The sequence below is a fragment of the Crocuta crocuta genome, unplaced genomic scaffold, assembly GCF_008692635.1.
Source record: "Crocuta crocuta isolate KB4526 unplaced genomic scaffold, BGI_CrCroc_1.0 scaffold25, whole genome shotgun sequence".
In the NCBI taxonomy this organism is placed as follows: Eukaryota; Metazoa; Chordata; class Mammalia; order Carnivora; family Hyaenidae; genus Crocuta; species Crocuta crocuta.
Window position 1 is genome coordinate 13644537 of NW_027532015.1, and position 8059 is coordinate 13652595.

The following is an 8059-nucleotide window of genomic DNA, read 5'->3' on the forward strand; positions in this document are numbered from 1 at the left end:
TCTCACAGGAGACTGTGGACCCAGGCATATACTATGTCTTCATCCTTACCAAAGGTCTTTGTGTCCCTCTAGATGGCACATGGAAACTTCTAGTTGCAGTGCATGTTTGGGTGGTCCATGAGAAACCTGGAGTGGTGTCCTTTGCCAGTGCTGTGCTGTGGTTCCTTCTCCATGCTGACATGACTATATCCCAGACCTAGAATGATCTCAGTCTTTTCTATTCTCATATGGGTGTTTCTGCCATTAAGGCGTTGACTTCTAAGTCTGAACCTTCTGCCCTTTCTCTGTCTCTCTTCTCCTTCCCATCATCCACCAAGACCTAATGAACAGGCATTCTACTTCCTCTCGCTGTCTGATGGACCCTTCCCCCACACTGTGCCCTCTGAAGTGTCACTCACTCTCTCCTTCTTCCCCTGGACTGTCATGGCAGAATGGTCATTGTATGCATGACATATGGAGAAAGGGAAGGAAAAACCCATTGATGTAATAGCTTCAAAACAGCATCACACTTGTATAGGATGTTGGGGTTCTCAAAAGTAGAAATCACTGGAAAACAGAGCCAGGAGAAGAGAGAAATTGGGGAACCCAGAAAATAGGTGAGAAGGTTGCTTGAACAAGGACCGCTAAAGCACTCTCTGGGGCACCACCTGTGAGCTTATAAATACATTGGCATGAGAGGCAATCATTCTGAACCATCCTCAAAAAAGTATTACTTTTATTTTGGGACTTCATGCTTCTATAAACCCATAGTGGCCCCCTAGGGATAACTGCATTTAAAAAAATCTGCTTTCAAACCACAGGCTTAATAATAGGTTTAGGAAGTTTGCCAAGAGTAAACATTAGCTCAGTCTTCTGTATAACTCAGTTTCTACCTTCTCTACATTTAAAAAGAGAAAATCGCATTTTAATATTTCAACTTTTTTCACCTTTCCTATTGCCCCGACACCAAAGAAATGTGAAAGAATAATTTTGATATTATATGGATTCTCAAAAGGCAAATTATATTCTCAAGAAGTATGAATTTCCATGAATTTTTGACCACTCAGATGAAGTATGAATTTAAATGCAATGAGTTGAGAAGGCTCTAAGGTTTATGGAGGGTATCTTTTTCTTTTCCTCTCAAGTGAGGCAGACATTGTGGCTAAGGGACAGGAGTTTCTGGCTGTGGCTAGTAGTTATGACAGTACATCCCCAGACAATTCTGTCCACCTGTGCATGCTAAGCAGCCCCTTATAGAATTTGACAGCAAAAAAAAAAAAAAAAAATAGGCTATGACAATGGAAATACATAATTAAGACAGTAAGTGATTCTTCAGTGTAGCATAATCAGTATTAACCTAGATATAATTTCCTATGAATTGTGTGACCTTATAAAATAACCTTTTACACACACACATACACACTTAGTCATCCTGGAAATAAGTAGTGCTTGGCTCTCTCTTCATGTAGAATATACATGTGGAACTCATTCTCAGAGGAAGTCAGTGGCTAATGGTTCATACATTTTTTTTTTTTAATGGTTCTTACCATTAATGATAGAGAGAGACACAAAAGTACTAGTTCCTCAGTAGCTCACACTATACCAGAAAGCTCAGTCCTGGTTTATAAAATATATATGAATTTACTGACTATATCCACATATGTTCATACATATAACATATGCACATATCTCTCCATAGAAAATCATTAATTCAGAAATCTTTCTTATTTTAAATCATGGACTATCTGTCATCATCCTCTCTAACATTTATGAGGATCCATTCTCTGAGCCAAAGATGGAAAGGAGGGAGACCCGTGATCCAGGAGAATGTATTCTAGTTGGACATTGGCTTATTCTCCTGGAATTTGGGCCAGTACATATTTTTAAAAATGCTTACTTATTTTTGAGAGTGAGAGACAGAGTGCGAGCAGGGGAAGGGCAGAGAGAGAGAGAGAGGGAGACACAGAATCCAAAAACAGGCTCCAGGTTCTTAGCTGTTAGTACAGAGCCCAATGTAGGACTTGAACTCATGAGTCGTGAGATCATGAACTGAGCCTCAGTCGGATGCTTACCCAACTGCGCCTCCCAGGCACCCCTGGGCCAATGCATATTATAGTTCTTTGACCTCAGGTCTCTTGATCCGCTGCTCCAAATACAAAATAACCTCAGCCCAAAGGCACTGGGTGAGCTATGTCTTCTCGAAGCTACGTTGGGATTGCTGATGTTTTGCAGTCATCATAAATTGCTTTTCTTTTTGAGGCACACTGTAAATTCTATTGATGTGCACTCAGTCTTCATAGCTCACTGCTTTGTATACCAGGGAACGCAGACCCCAGTTGTCTCTTCCTCATAGAGCGATGTCTTTAGAACTTGCCAAATTTAAGAAACACTAAATTTGAACTCACATGAGAACTCTAAATGTCACGGTCCTTATTTTCACAAACACTGAACTTGCTTCAAGGTCATCTTCAACGAAACTCCATGGATACCCACTGGTAGCAGTGATACTGGTGTTGGTGATCGTGACAACTGTTGGTAAGCGGTCGTGAGACCAGTGTCCACTGTGGTTTAACACCCTTCCTTAGACAGCGTCATGCTGAATCCACAGGAGATGTAGAAGCGAACAGGTGAGAGAAGCCCCGGATTTGGACACATTATGCTCCCGACCTTTGGGACCCACACCACCACAGGTGTAGGGAGCATCCGGTTCCTGACAATAGTTCAGAACTAGAGTTGTCTTGGATGAGTTTTCTCAGTCCTAGGTGTTATAACTGAAACCCTGCACATTGGACTGACACTAAGAGAAAAACAAAGTTTATTGATGTGTGCGTGGCGTATACATGTGGGAACACTGGGGTGGTTACAACTGGGGCTTCTCTAGCATCTTAATAAAGAACAATAACTTTTTTTAAAATTATTTTTTAATGTTTTATTTATTTCTGAGAGAGAGAGAGAGAGAGAGAGAGACAGCGTGAGCAGGGGAGGGTCAGAGAGAGAGGGAGACACAGAATCTGAAGCAGGCTCCAGGCTCTGAGCTAGCTGTCAGCACAGAGCCTGATGTGGGGCTCGAACCCACGAACCGTGAGATCATGACCTGAGCCGAAGTCGGACGCTTAACCGACTAAGCCACCCAGGCACCCCAAGAACAATAACTTTGTAGAGAAGAGACAGGATGTGGGAAAAGGGGTTCAGTCTTTTAGGGGTGGCCAACTGTGAGGTACATGTTGTCTTGTGCCCGCTCCTTCCCAGCAGCCTTCAGCTCAAAATAATCCTGATGTCAACGTGGTAGATTTGGGGACGGCGTATTCTGATCTCCTGTACCACTGAGGAGAAGGCGAGCAGCGTGAAGACAGTTCTATTTTGCCCTGATGTTCACATGAGAAGTGCAAACTCCAGCGTGAAAAGGAAAAGAAGGCGTTGCCCTGAAGAATTCCGCTCTTACGGTGAGAGGCCGCACAGACAGCATGACGCTGACTAGGATTCACTGAGTGTTTGCCACTTGCCAGGGCCTGTACCCAGGACTTTATACACATGAGATCACTTAATCCTCACAATAACCCTTGAAGGCGATACTGTTCTTGGCTTCTTTTTTTTTTTTTTTTTTTTTTTTTTTTTTGGATGAGCCCCTGGAGCTGTAAATGAGTTAACTTGTCCAGGGTCCAGCATTAGGGATGGTGCCAGGGTTAGAAACCTGAAGGTCCCTGCATTAAAGCCCAGGCAGTTAATGCTCCCAGCGCACTGTGTCACGGGCACTACTACGGCCCCTTTGTGGGCACCAGCCCACAGGCCAGACTTGCAGGACTGTGGCCAGCCCCGTGCAGGGAGCACTGCGGAGCCCGGGTTTGAACTCGGGCGTGCCAGACTCCAGAACCTGCTGCCTTCCGGTCAGCTCGGCACTGCTCCTCCGCGAGAGGCTCCCACCCTTCTTGCAGTGATGCTCTTCAGGACATGGACGTGGCAGCCACCCTAAGCATAATACTACCCCCTTCCTGCTCTCAGCTTAGGAAATTGATGATGTGTTTGCTCTGGGACATTCTCCTTTGCCACCCCTCCCCCCGCCGTCCTCTATACACAACCTGTACTTGCTTGTTTCCATCTTAACATCCTTCACACTGAGCTCATGACTTCGCCCCTACTGAGTCTTACGTTCCAGGCACCTGGCACGGCCTGGCACAGAGTGTGCACAGAGGATGCCGCTGGTGACCGAGGAAGGGATGACAGCGGATCATGTATTGCCCTCCCAGATATCTGCAGGGGTCATAAATGTGATGAACTAGAGGAGGGACTGAGGGTGATATGTCGAGGGAGAACCTTGGACCCTGGGGCATGTCTGATCGTCTCCTGCCTCAGAGAGGAGCTCTCTAGAAAAGCAGTCAGGAAGCCTCATTGTAGGGGCCTGAGGCTGGTGCACCTGAGCAAACAGAAAGGGTCTAATAGATGTTCTGGGTCCCCAGAGCGACTGTGCTGCAGCAACTCCCTGGGCCGAGTGGGGATGGCACTCTCCTGCTCTCTGGCTTCCCCACCACCTCGGACCCTCCTCCTTTGGTAGAAAGAGCAGAATATTAGGAGCCCAGAAAGACACCTACCCACACACCCCTGGCTCGCCGTGGGATTTCAGAAGTCGCTTTGTGCTTCCCTGAGCGTTCATTTTGTCACCTCTAAAATGGAAATTATCATATACAGCCTGACTGCCCCATCAGATTATATAGATCAGAAGAGGCTGTAAAAATGAAAGTCCTTTGTAAACCAAAGCACTCTGCTTGTCTGAGGTATCATCTTCATCTGCACACTCAGTCTTCCCAGGGTGGTTTATGTGCAGAGATCCCTTTGATACATCTCGGGAAATTCCTGGCAGTCCTGACACTCAGGTGTAGTTCACTTGTCCCTGGGTTTGAAGACACACTAGGAGACTCTCTGTACAAACGCTCTTAGAAAATCCATCTCTCTGAGGCTTCCATTTCTTGGCATCTGTAAAATGAATGTATGATGGTACCTTTAGGCCTGTAAGTAAAAACCACATCCCTCTTATCTCTGTTCTGAGAAGGAGGTCAAGTTACAAGTCCTGTGAGAAGGGAACTTCTTGGTTCCTGTTCTTGCTGAGGCGTAAACTGCTAAACCACCCCCAGAGGTACATGATGGGGCTAACCAGGGGGTCGCCTCAATAAGACACATGCAAAAGGCAGGTGGCTCCATTGCTGTTCAGTGATTTGGGGGCAGAAAAGGCAGTTCCTTTATGATAGTGCAGGGTGAAGGGGCATCCGGGAGGCTAGAGAAGGGGCTGGAAGCCAGAGAGAGGATGAGGGCATGAAGCCGGAGAGGAGCCGTGGTGGTGTCGTGGGCGGGTCTGGGCCGGGGTCCTGAGAGCGCTAAGTGGTTGGAAAGGAAGTATGGCTGCTTGGGCTCTGTTTGTCCCTTTTTACTCCTGTTGCCCATTAGTAAGGACTTCCTCTCACTGCTTTTTCTGCCTTTAGGTGTCATGTTTTTAACCGTATACAAATTGTTATATTTTTGCTAGTGGGATGAGAGGCAGACAAAAGCATCCTTGCTCTAAATGGAGGCTCTTCTGCGAAGAATGCTCATGCTGCATGTTACCCGCTGCGGGTTCTCTGGGGGGACAGGTGGTTGGAAGGGTACTAACCTGGCCAGAAAGCACAAGCCTCACCAGCTCTGTGCTTGACAGGTGCTTTGTTATCTGTCTGCCTCCCCGGGAACCTGAGATTACACTGTGTCTGGTTCATTATTTCTCCTTGGTCCAGTACAAGACCCTAGGCTGGGATGAGGTCTCTGACCCAAAGCCCATCCAAAGATGTAGAAGAGAAAGAAAGGGGGAAAATGCTAATATTTCAGTATTAGGAGGGGTTTGGCAAGTTCTAAACCAACAACTGATTTTTTTTTTTTTCACAAAAGGAGATGGAGTTTCAGAGAAAGAACTGTCACGTAAGGTTGAACAGGTTGCTCACTGCTCAGTTCTAGGGGATACCAGTTGCACTACTGTCATTAGAGTCTCCCCCCACCCACTGGGGTAGAACAGTGTCCTGAGGAATGGATGCCTTTGCCTGGTGTGCCTGGGGATACTGTGGGGACTAGCAGCTGTGTTGCTCTGGGTGGGGGGGGAATCAGCTTATTCAAGTATTAAGCAGAAGGGAAACATTCCCTACACACTACTGTTCTTCTTAGCTGGTTGAGGTCATTCAGACTATGCTTTAGCAACATTTACTGAGAATTTTCTATATAGGTACCATTATCATCCCCATTTCATACCTGGGGAAAATGAGATGCAAACAGACCAAGCAATTTTCTAAAGGTGACACAGCTAGTAATGGCAGAGCCCTAATTTGAACCTAGGTAGCCTGACTTGAATGCCTACAGGCTTAATCGCCTCAGTTATCAAGACTGTACCTTCATCTAAGAAAGGGCATCATTATCAAATTTGTTTCCATATAACACCCAGTGCTCATCCCCACAGAAGTCCTCCTCCATGGAAACCAACTTGACAATAAACTATTTTTAAAAAAAGAACATAATATAATTCTTCCAGATGAAATTAAACTTCTCCTGGAACAAAAATAAATGAATGAATGAATGAATGAATGAATGAATTTTTGACTTTGGCATTATTAACCCAGAGGAACCTCTGGTGGAATAAGGGGGTGGGGTGTGGAATGTGGATAATAACCCATGACTCCCTCATTATTCTAAGGTGTCCAGCAAAGAGAATAACATAAGGAGGCCTGTAGGACGGTACCCCTTACCCTCACTCCCTAACTTCTAACTCCAGACTTGGTCTCGCTCTGCATGTTTTGTAAGTATGGCCATAGCATCAGTGAATATAGAGGTTTTCCCATTATCCTCAGTTTTCTTATAATGCTGGACATAATAGTTCCATATAAACAGCTATTTAGTTTACAAAGTGCTTTCACAGTGATTTCCACATTTGAACTTGCACAACAACCTCGGTAAGGAGAGCATTATTATTCCACATTACAAACAGGAAACTGAAGCTCAAAATTTCCAGGGGGACAGAGGTCCGCATTGTTCTCAATCCGGGTGATCTGGCTCTAGATAATTCTATGTTCTTTATCCTGTATCCTATAAGGATATGTATACTGATGCGTATGTGTATACCCTACTATATGAGAGTTCTAACTTTTATTTTGACTGAAAACCATGGTTTTGAAGAGCACTCTGCCAAACACAAGTGAGGATCCCTGTGTCATGTTTCCCGGGGTAACGCAGGTCCGGTCTGTGGGGATTTGTTGGTGACACTGGCTTTGGGATGACTTGATATTGTTGCTGTCAGGACCCATTGGGAAATGAAATTTCCCATTCTACCTATTCATTGATCTTATGTGCTTATAGGATCATTTCCCAAAATTGCAAGACGCATTAGTTTCTATCCCTGGTGGGACCTTTGTGAAATTTCCCCATTTTCTCTCCAGGCGTTTCAAGTTAGTCACTACCCTTTGTATTGACTTTTGTGATTTCATATACATTGTTCTCAAGAGCACTAAAAGAAATTTCCACAGAGGAAGCCTGCAGCCAGACGGCAAAAGCCTGCAATGCCCAGGCACGCGAGTGACTAAGCAGTCAAGGTGTGTTTAAAATATAATCCTCAACCGGGAACTTGAAACTCCCCGGAGACTTGCGAATCTCTGCTATTTCTGTACACCCCTCCAACTTGCTATGGTCATTTGCATTAAGGAGCTGGAAGGCTTAATATTAGAAAGCACACGTATTATTAAAAGTAAAAAAACAAATTTTGTTACTTTCCAGTTAGAAGTGTCTTGATGATTAACTGATCTCCCCCCCCACCCCCCTGAATTTTATGGAATGCTCTAGGCTGCCTACTTTCTGTCTCACATCCATCCACACACTCTTGAGGAAGTAAAAACAACCAACCAACCAAACATGCCATGTACTCCTTTCATAACTTCATTTCTTCTCCCAGAATTAATTGGATTGGGGCCCATTGGTATTCCAGTAGATGTCGTCCAGGGAAACTTCCAGAGAATTCAGTAAATGCTTTAGTTAGTAAAAAAAAAAAAAAAAAAAAAAAAAAAAAAAAAAAAAAAAAATATGT

General features: G+C 44.8%; 1 protein-coding gene across 4 annotated transcripts in view; it reads left to right on the forward strand.

The window, feature by feature from the left end:
- Positions 1-8059, forward strand: part of LOC144241421 (uncharacterized) — a 93572-nt gene that overhangs the window by 83580 nt on the left and 1933 nt on the right. For 2 of the 4 annotated variants that reach the window (XR_013338072.1, XR_013338073.1), the window contains one exon: positions 3232-3422. The exons of 1 other annotated variant lie outside the window; for it this stretch is intronic. The gene's annotated coding sequence lies outside the window, so the exon portion shown is untranslated. Of the gene's footprint in view, positions 1-3231; positions 3423-6732; positions 6782-8059 lie in introns of those variants that run through there. One more of the 4 variants, XR_013338076.1, reaches the window with a different exon arrangement.